General features: G+C 32.7%; 1 long non-coding RNA gene across 1 annotated transcript in view; it reads right to left on the bottom strand.

The window, feature by feature from the left end:
- The window catches only part of LOC130540708 (uncharacterized), a 44,904-nt gene extending 36,895 nt beyond the window's left edge, over positions 1 to 8,009 (bottom strand). The window contains exon 1 of the long non-coding RNA XR_008954701.2: positions 7,929 to 8,009. This is a non-coding gene — a long non-coding RNA (uncharacterized LOC130540708). The remainder of the gene's footprint in view (positions 1 to 7,928) is intronic.
- Between the last annotated feature and the right edge of the window lie 7,699 nt (positions 8,010 to 15,708).

Here is a 15,708-nt window from a genome sequence, read left to right as displayed (position 1 = left end):
TACTATCTAACACATCTTACTCATTTATTGTTACTTCCAAATAAAATAGTGACAGTACTACATGAAGAGAGATAGATGAAATTCAAATTGGAAATTATTTTTCTAAGACAGCTTATATAAAACATTTTGTTGTATGAAAACTTTGAAACCAGAAACTACATTGTAATGTGGACATTGTAAATTTGTCACTGATAGCGAAAATGAACTCACTATCTTGCACTCAACACACATCCCACTAACTGATCTTCTGTGCATTCTAAGAGGCATCAATTCATTGGATTCAGCCTTGACTGCATCACACCTACTGAACTGGGTGGTCTTTCAGGGCAGCCTCAGCTACCTTGGCCATAACCCCTCTGATCTGATTTCATTGTGTATGTCTTCCTTTTGAGTTACCTTAGACCTTTTCAGTTAACTCCTCCCATGCCTCAACTCCTTCCTAAATAGCTCCCATTCACATTACTTAAATATATTTAGAAACCCTAGTAAAGCATTACATACAAGGTAGCAATTGCAGCCAACTTTTTTGGAGTACTTTGTCTGTGTCTAATCCTGTGTTAATTCTTTTCATATATTATCACATTTGGTTCTCACAACAGTACTGTGAGATAGGTATATAATTATTATCCTCTTAATTTTATAAAACACAGAAAAGGAAATGAAAAGAAATAGCAATTTCCCCAGATTACACAGCTACCAGGTAGGAGAGTGAATATATGAACAGAGGTAAAATGGCCTAAAGGCTTACCTTCTTAATTGGATTACTCGACTGCCGGGTTAGTTATTATTGGTATTTCCTCAAATACAGCATAATTATGTAACCTGTTCCGAAATATTTAATATCTATTAATTATTAAATAAGAAACAATTCAGCCTGACATTCAAACTTGTCTGCAGTAGTACAAACTCATTCTTCCAATTTCATCTTCTGTTCACTCCTCTCTCACGTTTTTTCTTAGCCGCCAAAGTATTCAGCTAGTTTTCTCGCCCCTATCCCCTATATATAAATGTATTTGTAACTTTTCCCAGCTCTATATTCTTATGCTGGTTAACTTTCACCCATACTTCAAAGAATACATTTTAAAAATAAAGTCCTCTCAATTCTCTATCCAAGGTGCTCCTTGAGAGATGAACTTGTATTATAATGCATTGTACGTACTGCCGTATAATATGGATATTCAAGTTCTATTTTACAACATAAACTGTGTCCTTCTTTGAGAGGTGGGTGTGTTACCATCTGAGTCTTAATCCTCACCACTTTCAGCAGAGTGACTTTTATATAATATGTCTAATAAATGATTCTGAATCGAAAGAAACCAAAACCAACCTGGTAGAAATTTTCCTTGTGGCCAAGAAGAAAAAGATACACTGAGAATGAAGTCATAAATGATTACAATAGTTTCCATATCTACAAAGGATATGTCCCAAGACCCCCAAGTTAATACCAAATCACAAATAGTACCAAAACCTATAAATACTATGATTTTTCTCTACATAGCTACCTATGGTTAAGTTTAATTTATAAATTAGGCACATTAAGAGATTAACAATAACTTATAATAAAATAGAACATGTATAACAATAACTGTAATAAAAATATGAATGTGGTCCCTCTCAAAATATCTTATTGTTTGTAATATTTTCAGACTCTGGTTGATCATGGGTAAATGAAATCAGGAAAAGTAAAACCACATATAACGGGGGAACTGCTGTGCTCTGTTTACAGCATTCTCTTTTGGAATGAAATTTTCACTCAGTTTGCTATAGATGCAAATATTGTTTTCTACTCAAATGTGTTTTGTTTTTTAATTCTAATTCTAAAAAGCTCCTTTTGCAATAGAAGTGAAGGAATTTTAGGAATGGTGCATTCTATATTGGCACAATACTCTTTGTATTTTTAGTACCAACTTCAGATATTACTTAACTCTACGAAGGAAAAAAAAATGCTGGCACCACATAAAAATCACATCTGCTGTCACAACTATTTTCATAGGTCCCTTTCTTTCTCCAAAATGGCAATAGAAAAGCTGTGCACAGAACAGAAGCCTGAAATGTGGGAGCCTGCCCAGGCACCCCATTGTCCTTTCTGTTGTATTATAAATGAAACAAAAAGACAGCACAGGCAGTTGGCTACAGGTCTGACTGCCAACAGTAATAAATAAAATGTTTAAAGTTATGTCTTTTTCAAACGGGAATGTCTTGATACTCCACAAAAATAAACATATTAGTCCTAACATACAACGAATTCATATAAAGTAGCAGCAAGTTTCCTGATAGAGGAGATCAATTCAATTCAGTTCTTAAATAGTAAGTCCTAGAAAATATGTGGAAAGTCACGGTGTAAGAGGAGAACTGCCTTTGCTTCCAAAATTTACCCAGGGGTAGTTCAATTTTTATTTAAATCTTAGCACTGGAGGCTTAGAAGGACAATGTGCTGTAGCGGAAAAAACAGGTTTTGAAACCTGACCTGATAAAAATACTGATTCTGGCATTTCATAATTGGAAGATGGTTTCATGTTACTTAATTTCTCTAATATTTCTTTTTTTAATTTATAAAATGAAGAAAATATTAACCTTTTTTGTATATACATAGTAGCTGTTAAAGATAGACATTATGTCTGAAACATAGGTGTCCCACAAACAATAGCTAATTCTATTATTATTATCCCTGTATGTAAATAATGGCAAAAGGCATCAACATTCTGAATCGTATCCTACGGAAAGGAAACAAAGACTGCAGGACCTCATTAGAAATTTCCTTCGAGTTGAAAAGAGTCAAGTCACCTTCTCTCCTCTGGTCCTCAGTCGTTCATTCTAGAGGAATCATCTCCCCAATACAAAAATTAAAATAAGAAAACAACCATAAAAAAACCACCCAAATGGGAGATGAATAAAAACTCTGGAAAGAGTTCAATACTTTTCTCCTAGCTACTTCTAATTTCCAGTTCTTTGAGATAATTGCCTATTAGTATTCATCCCATTAAGCAGCCAAAGTGTTTATAACAGAGGAGAATGGCAACTGCTTTACCAGTCCTAATTTTAAACTGGGATAAAGATTACTACCTGACTATACTTATTAGCTTTCATTTTTAACAAATTACCCTGTAACATTAATTAATTCATTTTTCATTTTTTCTTCAACTGACATAACCAAGTGCAGTTTACATGCCAGATGATACAATGTATATAGATTTGGATTTTGACTTTAAGAAGCCAAAAACTTAGTATTTAAAACAAGAGAAAAAAAGCAGTTACTGGTCCAGAGCTGTTTAGGCTTCTGTAAAACAATAAAGAAAATTTTTAAAGTATTTTTTTTCTGGATATATTAGCACATATCCTAACACATATGCTAACATATCATATATTGTATGTAAACACATGATCCTTCACTTGTGATAGATAACTGGAATTCATGAGCTAAATCAAAGCTTCTAATTTATATTTCACTTTTATCCATCAAAAAATGATGTGGAGAGCATAGAGAAGATTGTTGAAAGAGAATAGAAATATAATATAAATGAAGATATAGCAAGGGTAATTTAGCTTATCTGTATAAATTCAAATCACTGAGCCCAGTTGAAGTATGTAGAAGGAGTTGGGAGAATTTGCAAAAGTGCTGCAAAACCAGTGTTGACAACATTTGTGAAACTAGGAAGAATAAGACAATCAGTGAAAAATGAAAGACTAGCAAATGTTTCTCCATGTAAGAAACTAAAGTTTCTAGCATAGACGGTTCAATAGATAATTTGTACATCTTAGAAATAAAAACATTGACCATTAGCAAGTGGCATATATTTACACAGAAGAGAAGCCAATTCACCCTTTAAAAAATCCTAAGTTAAACAGTGCATCACAATTGGATTAAGTTGTATACCAAAATCTCTCTTCATGGTTTTCAAGAAGAATGCAGAGATGTATCAAGAAGTCGTTGTAAAACTTTCTGGTTTTAAATGTAGATTGATATAAGTTAGCAGGAACATTTCCAAATGGGTTTAATAAATTTTGTCTTTAGTCTTACTTGCCCAGAATTTTAATGGCATAAATTTGATAGGTGTAGCTAATAAGTTCTGTATCAGAATCAGAATATAAAACTATTTAAACATGGTAGATTAACTCTAACATAATGGAAGTAACTGGATAACTGTAAATTAATAGATGTTCGTGTCATACAACAAACTATACTAGGATCAAGTGGTAAGACTGCCTTAAAAATGGCATGTATGTGTATATTTTAAGGTCAAACTTAAAGTTTGAAAGAATATTATATGTAATTAAGTTAAAAATCCCACTGAATACAAATATTTCCTCCTGATTAATGATTAACTAGCTTTAATCTTAAGAGAAGGAATCACATTCTCCCTTTGCAAATATTTTTTGTGTTCCTTCAATCTAAAGTTGTGCAGGGAAGTAAAATTGATCATAGCACCATAAAATACATTATTTGCATATATATTGCAAATAATATATAATTGCATATATATGCAAATAATATATATTGCATATAATATTTGCATATTATATATAACTAATCACTTTTTACATCACTTACACATATAAAATTTTCTCCAACCAACTAAACGTTTTCAGCATAATGTAACCTCTGTATCAAACTAAGTTTCTTGTTGTCAAATGGTATATGCATAGATCACAGTGTGGAATACTGTGGAAATTGACGCAAAATTAAATTCAAATATTTCAAAAGAGGTAGGATTTTATACAAAAACAATGATGTGATGAAGAATGTTTGAATTGCATGCAAAATCTTTACAAATGAGCATCTGGCTATTTAAGCCAATCAATTTTGAAGTTAAATCATAAAATATTTATGACATGCTGAACATTTCCAAAGAGAACAACTTGAATATCAAAGAAATAAAAGAGGAACCTGTAGTAATTGATGGAGTGTACTACTATCTCAAGAACGATTTTCTTTATAATAATATTGTCGAACAGGAATTGAAAAATATCATGTTATGCTATTATAAAACTTTGTTAAAAAATTGCATACACACCCAAAATCTGTCAAAACTTGATGCATTCTAAGTTAACTCATATTTTCTACAATTTAAAATTTGTTGACTATCATATAGAATTTCCACTTTGAAAATACTAGTTTTAAGACAAGTTTATAAAAACAATTTTCAAACCTTTCTATGGAATTTTATTTCTTTTTGTAGAGTAGAATCATTTCAATTGCCTTTTTCTGACACTAGTTATGCTTAGCAGGCATCTCATCTGCTACCTGTTGAGAAACTTTATTCTGTATTTCAACAGATTAGACTTTATACTTTACTACCTATTCATTCATTAATGTATTCAAAAATATTTGTTGTGTTCCTTAAACCTGCTAAGATTTGTTGTAAAAGCCAAGGGACTGCAGTGAATAAAACAGATAAAAATCTATCTTTCAGGCATTTTATATTGAGTCAACATCTTAACCAATTCTCTTTCCATCTTCCATCCATCCTGTCTTTTGTAATGGTACTTAACAAATCACCTCTGCAACATAATAGTCTTTCAAATATTTGAAGTTGTCATGTTCTACTTTAATCCTCTCTTCTTCCTGTTAGAAATACCCAGGTCCTTTCATTGTATTCTGATTGACACAGTTTTGAAACATATCACCAGCTGAGGCACCGTGATTTCTAAATTACTCCCTCATCCTTTTTAACTTTCTTTAGTGCCTTCCTATAATTTGTCAGAGAAGTTTTTAGAATGTAGCTTACCAAATGTAAATTTGACAGATATACAATATGCAAATATAGGATAGAGAATAAATTCTCTATCCCTTGTCCAGGGCATTATATATCCATCTGTACAGATAATAATGTGTCTGTAATATTTTCAGGGACATATCAAAGCTTAGAGCCAAATTAAGCTTTTCTTCATCTAACTCACCCATAGTGATTTAGCTGCAAATATTTCAGTCAGATATTTTCAATCCTATATTTATTTGAGTTGAGGTTTTTCTTTTTCTTTTTCTTTTTTTTTCCTTTTTTGGCACTGCAGGGCATCATATTTATCTCTGTTAAATTTCATTTTGTTGATTTTGGCCTATTGTTTTAGGCTTTTAGGGGGATGTTTAGTGTTGATTCTGTCCCAACAATATTTGTAATATTCCCTAGGTTTGTGTCACCTACAAATTTAATAAGCACACTTTTTTCCCACTAATTAAAAAATAAAAAATAATAAACCAGAGACAAGCATAGATCCCTGTAGTAACCTGCTGGAGATTGACACTGGCTACTTCTTTACATGAGGGTGTTACACCAGGTCTCAATTTCCCTTTCTCTGTTATTATCCAATTTACGTTCCACAAGATTACAACCAACCCATCATGAATACAGTTATAATGCTTTTCTGAAACAGGAATACACCATGGTTACAGTATCCCCAGTAATTTCCCCCAAAAGAATTGTATAGCTCCTTCCTCTGTGCATTTATTGCATGTTTTATGTACCTACAATATATTACCTACTAGAATTATGTTAGAGTCATTTGTTTCCACAGCAGGTCAAGCAATGGTACTCAATATTTATTAGTTGAACGAGTAAATGAGTGGTAGGTTAGTTTATGCTAACTTCTCAGTCAAGGACCCTAACAGAAAATGACACAAAGCTGTTGTCCTGTAAATGCTGAATGACTTCTGGCAACACCTAAGGTCGTAGCTAACAAGATTCAGTATATTAAGATCATTGCATGGCTATAAGTTGTACAGATGACAGGAATTGCGACTTGCATTTAGAGCTGGAGAAACTAGAGTAACTAAAAATTATGACTGCTCCAGGGTCTATGACAAAGCAATTTAAAATAGGACTCACACGTCCTACTTTACAGAAATGTTCCACTCAAATCAGGGACAAATCTGTCAAATCAGAGAAGCTGCTTGGGGGTATATCATGTTTTGCCAATGCAAATTAATGTAGCAGTTTAGAATTAATGTTTTCTTTTATTACATGATTTCTTTTGTTTGTTAATGTTTTATAACAGTGTATGCAACTATTTTTATTATTAAGTATTTACCATGCATCAGCTATGTAGTATCTATTCTGCTATGTATTTGTAGCACTGTGGAGACTCTAGGAAATATACTAAATATAGGATATTTAATTTGCTATACATAATGCATATATGTATAGAAAAGTTCTCCTCACTCGTGGTGACTCACCATCTATTTGAGGAAGGCACATGCATGAGAAAATTAAATAGCTAAATATGCATGATTAAGTTCAACCAGTAGTTTGATAATGTAACAATAATGGTAATTTGGATTTTATTTAATTAATGATACAACACACATTTAATGAATGGTAACTATGTATTTGCTATGAACTTTCCCCACTGGGCAAAACAGTTATGGATCCTACACTTTATTAACCTATAGTTTAATATTAGAAACATTGCAGAAGTTTAGAGAAGAGAGATTTAGTTAGGCTATTTGGTCAGTAGAAGATTCATGAGGACATTGTACCTTGAATGCTGTTATCTTGACAGCTGAATAGTCACAGAATAGAGCAAAGCTGAATTCCAGGCTAGAGAATAATTGACTTTGCCTATGAAAAAGAACAGTAATGACAAAAATAGATGCTACTTCTTAAGAGATGCTGTTTTTTTTTTCTTTCTCTTCTTTTGTTCAATCCTTCATATATATCAAACAGAGAAAGATAACGATACAGATTTCAACTGGAAGAGACCAAGGCTTGCACTGGGGAAAGATGAGCACAAAACTGTAACCTGATTAAATGAGTTTTAGCATCCTTTGAAAAAGTAAAATATTTACTGCTCTATTACACAAAGAATTTATTTTAAGTTCAAAACCTAAATATCTCATTTATACTCTCTGAATCTAAATGTCAAACTGGTGTGAAGACTAAAATAAAACACGACTTAAAGAGAGAGAACTCTCATACCACAAGCTTCCAACTTACCTAGAAAAGGCCACTGCAGTGCATTTTCAATGCTGCCTGTCATTCAATTTGCAAATTACAGGTCTTCTACCAAACATTTATGATCCATCACTGCCATGACAACAAAAGCGCTGCCTTAGCGACACTCACTGCTGGTGAGAGGCTGACACACTGCTTATAAATACTGTAGTTGGGAGATTAGAGTAAATTTCACAGAAAACAACATAATGAATCATGGTATGGAAATGCAATTGAAGTATGTCAATTTATTTGTATGCAAATGCATTCCAAAATTTTGTGTAGTCAAATGTACCTACTTAATTACAAGTTCAAAACAAATGCTCAAATTTACATATATAAACTTTAAATTTATACTTGATAACTTAATTGATGGTATACCACTTCTCATTTTCGATCAGAATTCAGAAAAATAAATATGAAACATAAAAACCTGTCAAATTAAACATACCTTGGGCAACTTTTTAATAAATGCCAGTTTTACTATATAAAAAAATCAGAAACATTGCTCAACAATTATTATTTTGTCATATTCACAGACATGAATTAGAATTTCATGTGACATTATTTACATTTATATATTTTAAATTATATTCCATTCTGTATGAGAAAATAAGAGAGTTTTGCAACTACATGTTAGAAAAAAGAAAAATTAATATGTGCTTGTTTGGAAAATATAAAATAAGACTAAAACACATTTATCTTATTTTAGTTTTGGGTTACATAAGAAAAAAGTAACATATGAATAGAATATTAAGTACGCAACACGCAGTTCGTTAAATTATCTGAAAATTTCCAATTGTCAACATGTTGAACATCTTAAAATTTCTGTGGAGTGAGTACTCATTGGATGAGTATTGGAAATGTTGACCCTGCAATGACTCAGCTTAGGAACAATAATGGTTTTGAGGTATCACTCTGGGAGTGGGCGGTTTTATTTTTTATACTGCTCATTGAGATTCTATTCTTACAATATTACATATTATTACACATTTACTATGTCTCTCTTTATTTCTCCAATCAACTTGAGGACAGTCTTTTTCTTTGTTTATTGTATTCCTCTATGGTGTTTAGGGTATTGATGAGCACATCATAGGCACTGAATGCATATTAGCTAAATTCAATGGAAACTAGCTTAAAATAGTTCTGACTAGTTCATGATTCATGAGAAATAGAGCTTTGAAAATAGTGCATTTGGTCTGAGTTCAAAGCTCTTTGTTTCATAAGAATCACTGGATTGGAAGACATCTTAGCTCTTTGGGTCCAAACTCCCATTCAGTTTGCCTGCCATAAATTCCTGGGACAATTGCATTCGGGACTTTATACAAACTCTTTAGGTTGTCCATTCTTCACTAAAGATCGTATTTTTGGAAACACCTTATAATATTTACCTGTTTACCAGAAGCTTTTATCATTTGGTTCTAAATTTATTCTTTCAGTCTCAAGAATTCATCAAATATAGATATTTTTCAATGGCAACAGAATTTTCTATGGATCAGGAACCATGCTAATAAATGGGCAGGGACTCAGAGATGATTTAAAAAGTTGCTTGAACTCTGGAAAGAGTTTATAATAAGTAAAGGGACAATGACATACACACACACATACACACATGTATGTATCAGTACATATATGTTATTTGTGTATCTATAATATCTATATATATTGCATACACATACATATATATACAGAGATGTATATTTTTTCAGGTTATAAAATAGTTATATGTCAACCGTAAAAATAGGAAAACATTCATAATCTGATTGAAATGCTTATATAACTACGTATTACCTTGTCTACTTTTTACATCTTCTAAAGCTTTTTGTTTTGAAGTAAAAAGTAATTTTACATTCAAAGGAAGTTGCAAAAATAATAAAGAAGTCTAATGTACTTAAAGGTAACACTTTAAACAGCTACAGTACCACATCAAATAAGGAAATGAACACTGGTAAAAATCCATAAACTTCATTCAGATTTTACTCGTTTTTCATACACTAACTTGTGTGTGTAATGATCTATGCCATCTTCTCACATGTGTAAATATGTATAACTACTGCCACAGCGAAGATGTAGAACAGTTCAATCATCACACAGATCTGCATGCTGCTCCTTTACAGTTTCATGCCCCTCCCTCTCCCCACTCATGCCTAAAGCTTGGCAACCACTAATCTTTCTCCATCTTTATAATGTCATTTTTAAAAGGCTATAAAAATGGAAGTATATAGTGCGTAACCCTTTAAGATTGGTCCCACCTTTCACTATTCAATACAATGCCTCTTTAAAAAATTACTTTTTTAGAGATGGGATCTCTTTGTTGCTCAGGCTGGAGTGTAGTGGCATGAACTTAGTGCACTGCCACTTAGAACTCTTGGGCTCAAGGGATTCTCCCACTTCAGCCTCTTGAATAGCTGGAACTACAGGCTCCTGTCTCCACACCCAGGTATTTAAAAAAAAATTTTTTTTGTACATATGGGGTCTCACTGTGTTGCTGAGGCTGGTTTTGAACTCCTGGGCTTAAGAGATCTCCCCATCTTGGCCTCCAAATGTGCTGGGATTACATGCGTGAACCACTGCACCTGACAAGCAGAAGGCCTTTGGCATACATTTAAATCATTATATGTATCCATAGTTTATCCCTTCGTATTGCTGAGTTGTATTTCATGTTATGAATATGCTATAGTTGATTTCGTCATTCACCCAGTGAAGGACATTTTGGTTATTTTCCGTTTGGAGTACTACAAATAAAGCTGCTATGAGCATTCATGTACAGATTTTTGTGTGAATATAAGTTTTCATGTTCCTGGGATAAATGCTTCTTAGTGAGGTCCTGGATGTATGGTAAGTGTAGGTTTGGTTTCTTAAGAAACTGGCAAACTATTTTCCAGAACAAGTAAACTACTTCATCTTCCAACCAATACTGTATGAGAGATCTACATCTATTTTATTTGTATCTTTGACAGAATGTACCTACAATTATTTTTATTTTCTGTCATATTTATATTTATATAATATGCATGTTTATTCAACTATAAGCTTATGATTTACAAAACTCCCTTTCCTGAAATAATTGTATAACGTACAAAACACACACACACATAATACATGTATTCAGTTTTGAAGTCTTTTTTACTTAATATTTTATTGCATTTCCTGATATTTTCATATATTCTGGTTTTTAATATTTTATTTTATTGTAATATCTACAGGCAAAAACTCATATCTTGAACAACTCTCAAGTAATGTCAAGTTCTTCATTTTTATATTTAAGTATCATTTATTTATTTAGCTAACTCTTATATAACACTAAGTCATTTAATCCCCAAACTAAACCTACCATATATGAAATATTGTCATCCCCATTATAGAAATTGAGGCAAGAGAGGTTAAGTAACTTATTAATGCTTGAATAATTACGTATTAGCAGACCCAGAATTCAAGCTCAGGTTGTTTGGTCTTACACACCCTGCTCTGTAACACTTCCCTAGCATACCAGAAATCTGTAATCATGAGAAACAAATAATACAATCTCATTCGAGGGACATTCTACAAAATGCTTGACAAGTAATGCTCAAAACTGGCAATGTCATTGAAAAGAAAGAAAATCTGAAACTTTCACAGGCAATAGGAGATTGAGGAGGTGTGAGTACTAAATGTCTTGTATTTATGCTTGATGGGGTCATGCAAAAGAAAAGAGACGTTGGAGAAAAACTGAAGACATTTGAATAAAGTGTGGACTTTAGTTAATATTAATATATCAATTATGATTCATTAGTTGTGACAAATGTACCATACTACCGGAAGATGTTAATAGGGGAAACTAGGTGTGAGATGTTTGGGAACTCTCTGTACTTTCTTTGCAATAGCTCTAAAATTGTTCTTAGAAAAGGTTTCTAAGAATTGCAAATTGCAGCATAATCTTTATAGTATTCTTTTTGTTAAAGTAAACAAAAAGTATTATAAATATAAAAAATAGTATTATAAATACATAATATTTATCACATACATACATACACACACATATTTTATTATTTTGGAAAATGTGTAGAAAGAAAAAGACTAGGCTATTAACATTTACTACCCCAGTGACTACCTCAGGGAACGGAATGGAGAGGTGCTGAAAGAACATTGATAACTTTTATTTCACACATGCAATTGGCACTTAAGGAACCACTTGGACATCTTTCCTCTCTGAGTCAGGCCTCCAATGATTCTAATACCAGGAAAGAGACCCTGACATAGGGATTAATATGCTCTCCATTTCCTGTCCAATGCAGTTGCCAAACAATATTCAACTTCTCCCTCAAAGTGGTTGTTTTCAGTCATCCAAATTGCCTTTGGCTTCGGACTTGATAAATATATTCATTCAGATTAGGATTTAGAGCTGAGCTTCTACAAACTCTACCAGCTTTCCATTTCAGGAAAAAAGGAGAGAGAGTAAGAGAGAAGGAAGGAAGGGAGGGAGGAATGTAGGAAGCAAAGGAGGGAGAGAGGTAATAGGGAGAGAGAAATAAAAAAATGAAAGAAATAAGGAAGGAAAAAAGAGACAAAGAAAGAAGAAGAGAGAGAGAAAGAGAAAAAAGAAAGGAGGGAAGGAAAGGAAGGAAGAAAGAAGAAAGGAAAGAAGGAAGGAAGGAAAAGAAAGAAAGAAGGGAGGAAAGAAAAAGAGAAAGAAAGAAAAAAGAAAGAAGGAAAGAAAGAAAGGGAGAGAAAGAAAGATTGGTGAATTTATTGCCCCCTTTTACCTGGAATTTTCTGTTTCTTGCCTTCCTTGTATAAAAATGGTAGGCCTTGAAAATTTAAACTACAACTCTGGCTTTGAGATAAAAGTATAATAAACTTTATAATCTATATATGAAAAAATTACAAGTAATATACAAAAGTATATCTATTCATAAAATAATTTTCACCAAGCAATGTGTTAGGTAATTTTTCATTTCTCACAGTACTTGGAACCCATCTTACACAGAATATTGAAGTAATACTGGCCCACCATCCTTTGATAAAATGTCAAAATGTATTAGTCACGCATAAGAAGGAAACATTATTACATCATGGAATATCAAGAATTTCAGACTCTATTTGAGAATTTCCTAAAGATTAGGATGATAACATATTGACAGCCTCACTAGTTTTAATGATCATTTGTCATTTTATAGATATTAATGTAAAATAAAACACAAAAGGAAAAATGAAGGTTTTATAAAACTATTAACTACTTGAATAGTGCAAGCTCAAATCAGAGAAGCTTTGCAGTTCTATACCAGTTTCTGAAAATACTGTCTCAAACCCCCTCTCTGTGTCCATCTTTGTTTACATTTTTAGATTTTAAAATAAGTATTTTTATTAAAAAAAAAATACTCTGGGGCCGGGTGCAGTGGCTCACGCCTGTAATCTCAGCACTTTGGGAGGCCGAGGCAGGCAGATCATGAGGTCAGAAGTTTGAGACCAGCCTGGCCTATATGGTGAAACCCCGTCTCTACTAATAACACAAAAATTAGCTGGGCATGGTGGTGTGCACCTGTAGTCCCAGCTATTTGGGAGGCTGAGGCAGAATAATTGCTTGAACCTAGGAGGCAGAGGTTGCAGTGAGCCAAGATTATGCTACTGCACTCCAGCCTGGGCGACAGAGTGAGACTCCATCTCAAAAAAAAAAAAAAAGAAAAAAAAATACTCTGACAAATGAAAATGTACCCTTTTATTTATCAACGTACTATTTGGAAACTCCCAAATAGTCAAAATTTCTTCATTTTTTAATACTATTTATTTCCCCAAACCCCACAACAACAGGAAGACCCTTATGGGAAAAAAAAAGCAATTTATCGGCCTCATCTTTGTAGGCTTTTGAGAAAGTAAAAAATGCTTAGTAGTATACTTAATAGTCTAACTTTTATATTCTAAATAAAGTTAATAATTTGCAAGAAGGATATTTAAAACTTAAATCAATTTAGTGATTACGTGTGGCACTATTTATTTATTTATTTATTTATTTATTTATTTATTTATTTATTTTGAGACGGAGTCTCGCTCTGTTGCCAGACTGGAGTGCAGTGGCGCCATCTCGGCTCGCTGCAACCTCCGACTCTCTGGTTCAAGCGATTCTCCTACCTCAGCCTCCCGAGTAGCTGGAATTACAGGCATGCGCCCCCATGCCCAGCTAATTTTTGTATTTTTAGTAGAGAGGGGGTTTCACCATGTTGGTCAGGATGGTCTCAATCTCCCGACCTCATGATTTGCCCGCCTCGGCTTCCCAAAGTGCTGGGATTACAGGGTGAGCCACCCCGCCCAGCCATTGATTGTTTAAAGCTATTAGAATTAAGTTCTCTAAAAGTTGCATACACTCTTGGTTTTGTTTTGCAGGATTTTCAAATATAATAATAATTATCCAAAAATCTAAATGATCTAAATTATAAAAAATAATGTCAGGGGATAAAAAGATGCCTATAAATTATTTAATTTTGATTTTATTCATGTAGAACATTTATTATTTCAAAATATCATTTTTCTAATTCTCCCCAAAATTTCAATGCCTAAAAGGTGTTTGCATATTTACCTATTTTATATTTGCTCTGAGATATGTTTTTCTTATTCTTTTTATTCTTTCATAATCAGCCTATTTGAAGACATTATTGGACTAGGAACACGTTCATTTCTGTTGTACACATAATAATTTGGCTTTTATCACATGTTTATATAAGACGTGGTCATTGTTTTTGGAAAAAAATCTATTATATACATTGTCTGGCATAGTATTAAATTATGTTTGCATAAGCACTCATATGATAATACCAGTCTTCGAATTTACTGCCATGATTTCAAGCCATGACATCAATATGGCCAATCTTATTCTTTTATGTTTTAGCTGTCAGGAAACTGAGAGAAAATTTAATGGCCATTTGCAATAACTACCCAATCCCATGTTTGGGAAACATTTTCCAAATCATTAGGAACTCTCTGTTTTAATTAAAATTTTCTTACGTGTATGTAAATGCCTTTGCTGTAACCATAAATAGTTCATCTTTCTTTACTTTCCCTTCTCCTATTTTTAAGCTTCTTTTTTGTTCACCGTATTTTTTTTTTTCTGCTTTTATTTCATTGCTATTTACTACAGTGTCTTCAACTCTGTTGTACCTGTGTATGCCTTCCAAATCTACGACCACCAATTCTAACTCTGCTTGGAATCTTCACTTGCTAATCTTATGATGATATCTCAATGTATCTAAAATACAAATTTTCTCCCTTGAAAAGTGGCTTCCATTATTTTTTTCTCAAATTTATAGGTATCATCACCATTTAAGTCCATCATTTAAACAAAAAACTTTGGACTTCACCTTTGAGGATTTTCTGGGCTGTTACTAATCTATATTCACGAAATTTTTGTAGTCCAGGCACTCCATCTGCACATAAATCATTTCAACAATCTCTTAAATAACTTATCTTTCTTTAATCTCTATCACCACTTCATTCACTCTTTAACATGTTATTGTAATTAAGCTTTAAAACAGAGAAATAATTATGCCAATTCTATTTAAGCCTCTTACTTTCCTCTCACTTTCCTACTGGAATAAATACAAACGTTTCCACAGCTTTTCAGATGCTTTGCACATTTTTACTAACCTGCCTCTCTTCCCATTCTTTCTGTGCTCCATCATACAACTTTCCCTTTCTCATGCCATGCAATTTTGTGTAGCAATTACTGACCTCGCTGTCTGACAAATGACTATCCATTGTTCCAGTCCAAACAAACAAAAAAACAAGAACATAAAATTAATAACAAGAATAATAA

This window comes from Pan paniscus, chromosome 14, assembly GCF_029289425.2.
Source record: "Pan paniscus chromosome 14, NHGRI_mPanPan1-v2.0_pri, whole genome shotgun sequence".
Classification (NCBI taxonomy): Eukaryota; Metazoa; Chordata; class Mammalia; order Primates; family Hominidae; genus Pan; species Pan paniscus.
The sequence above is the reverse complement of the archived record's forward strand: the minus strand, read 5'-3'. Positions and strand labels throughout refer to the sequence as shown.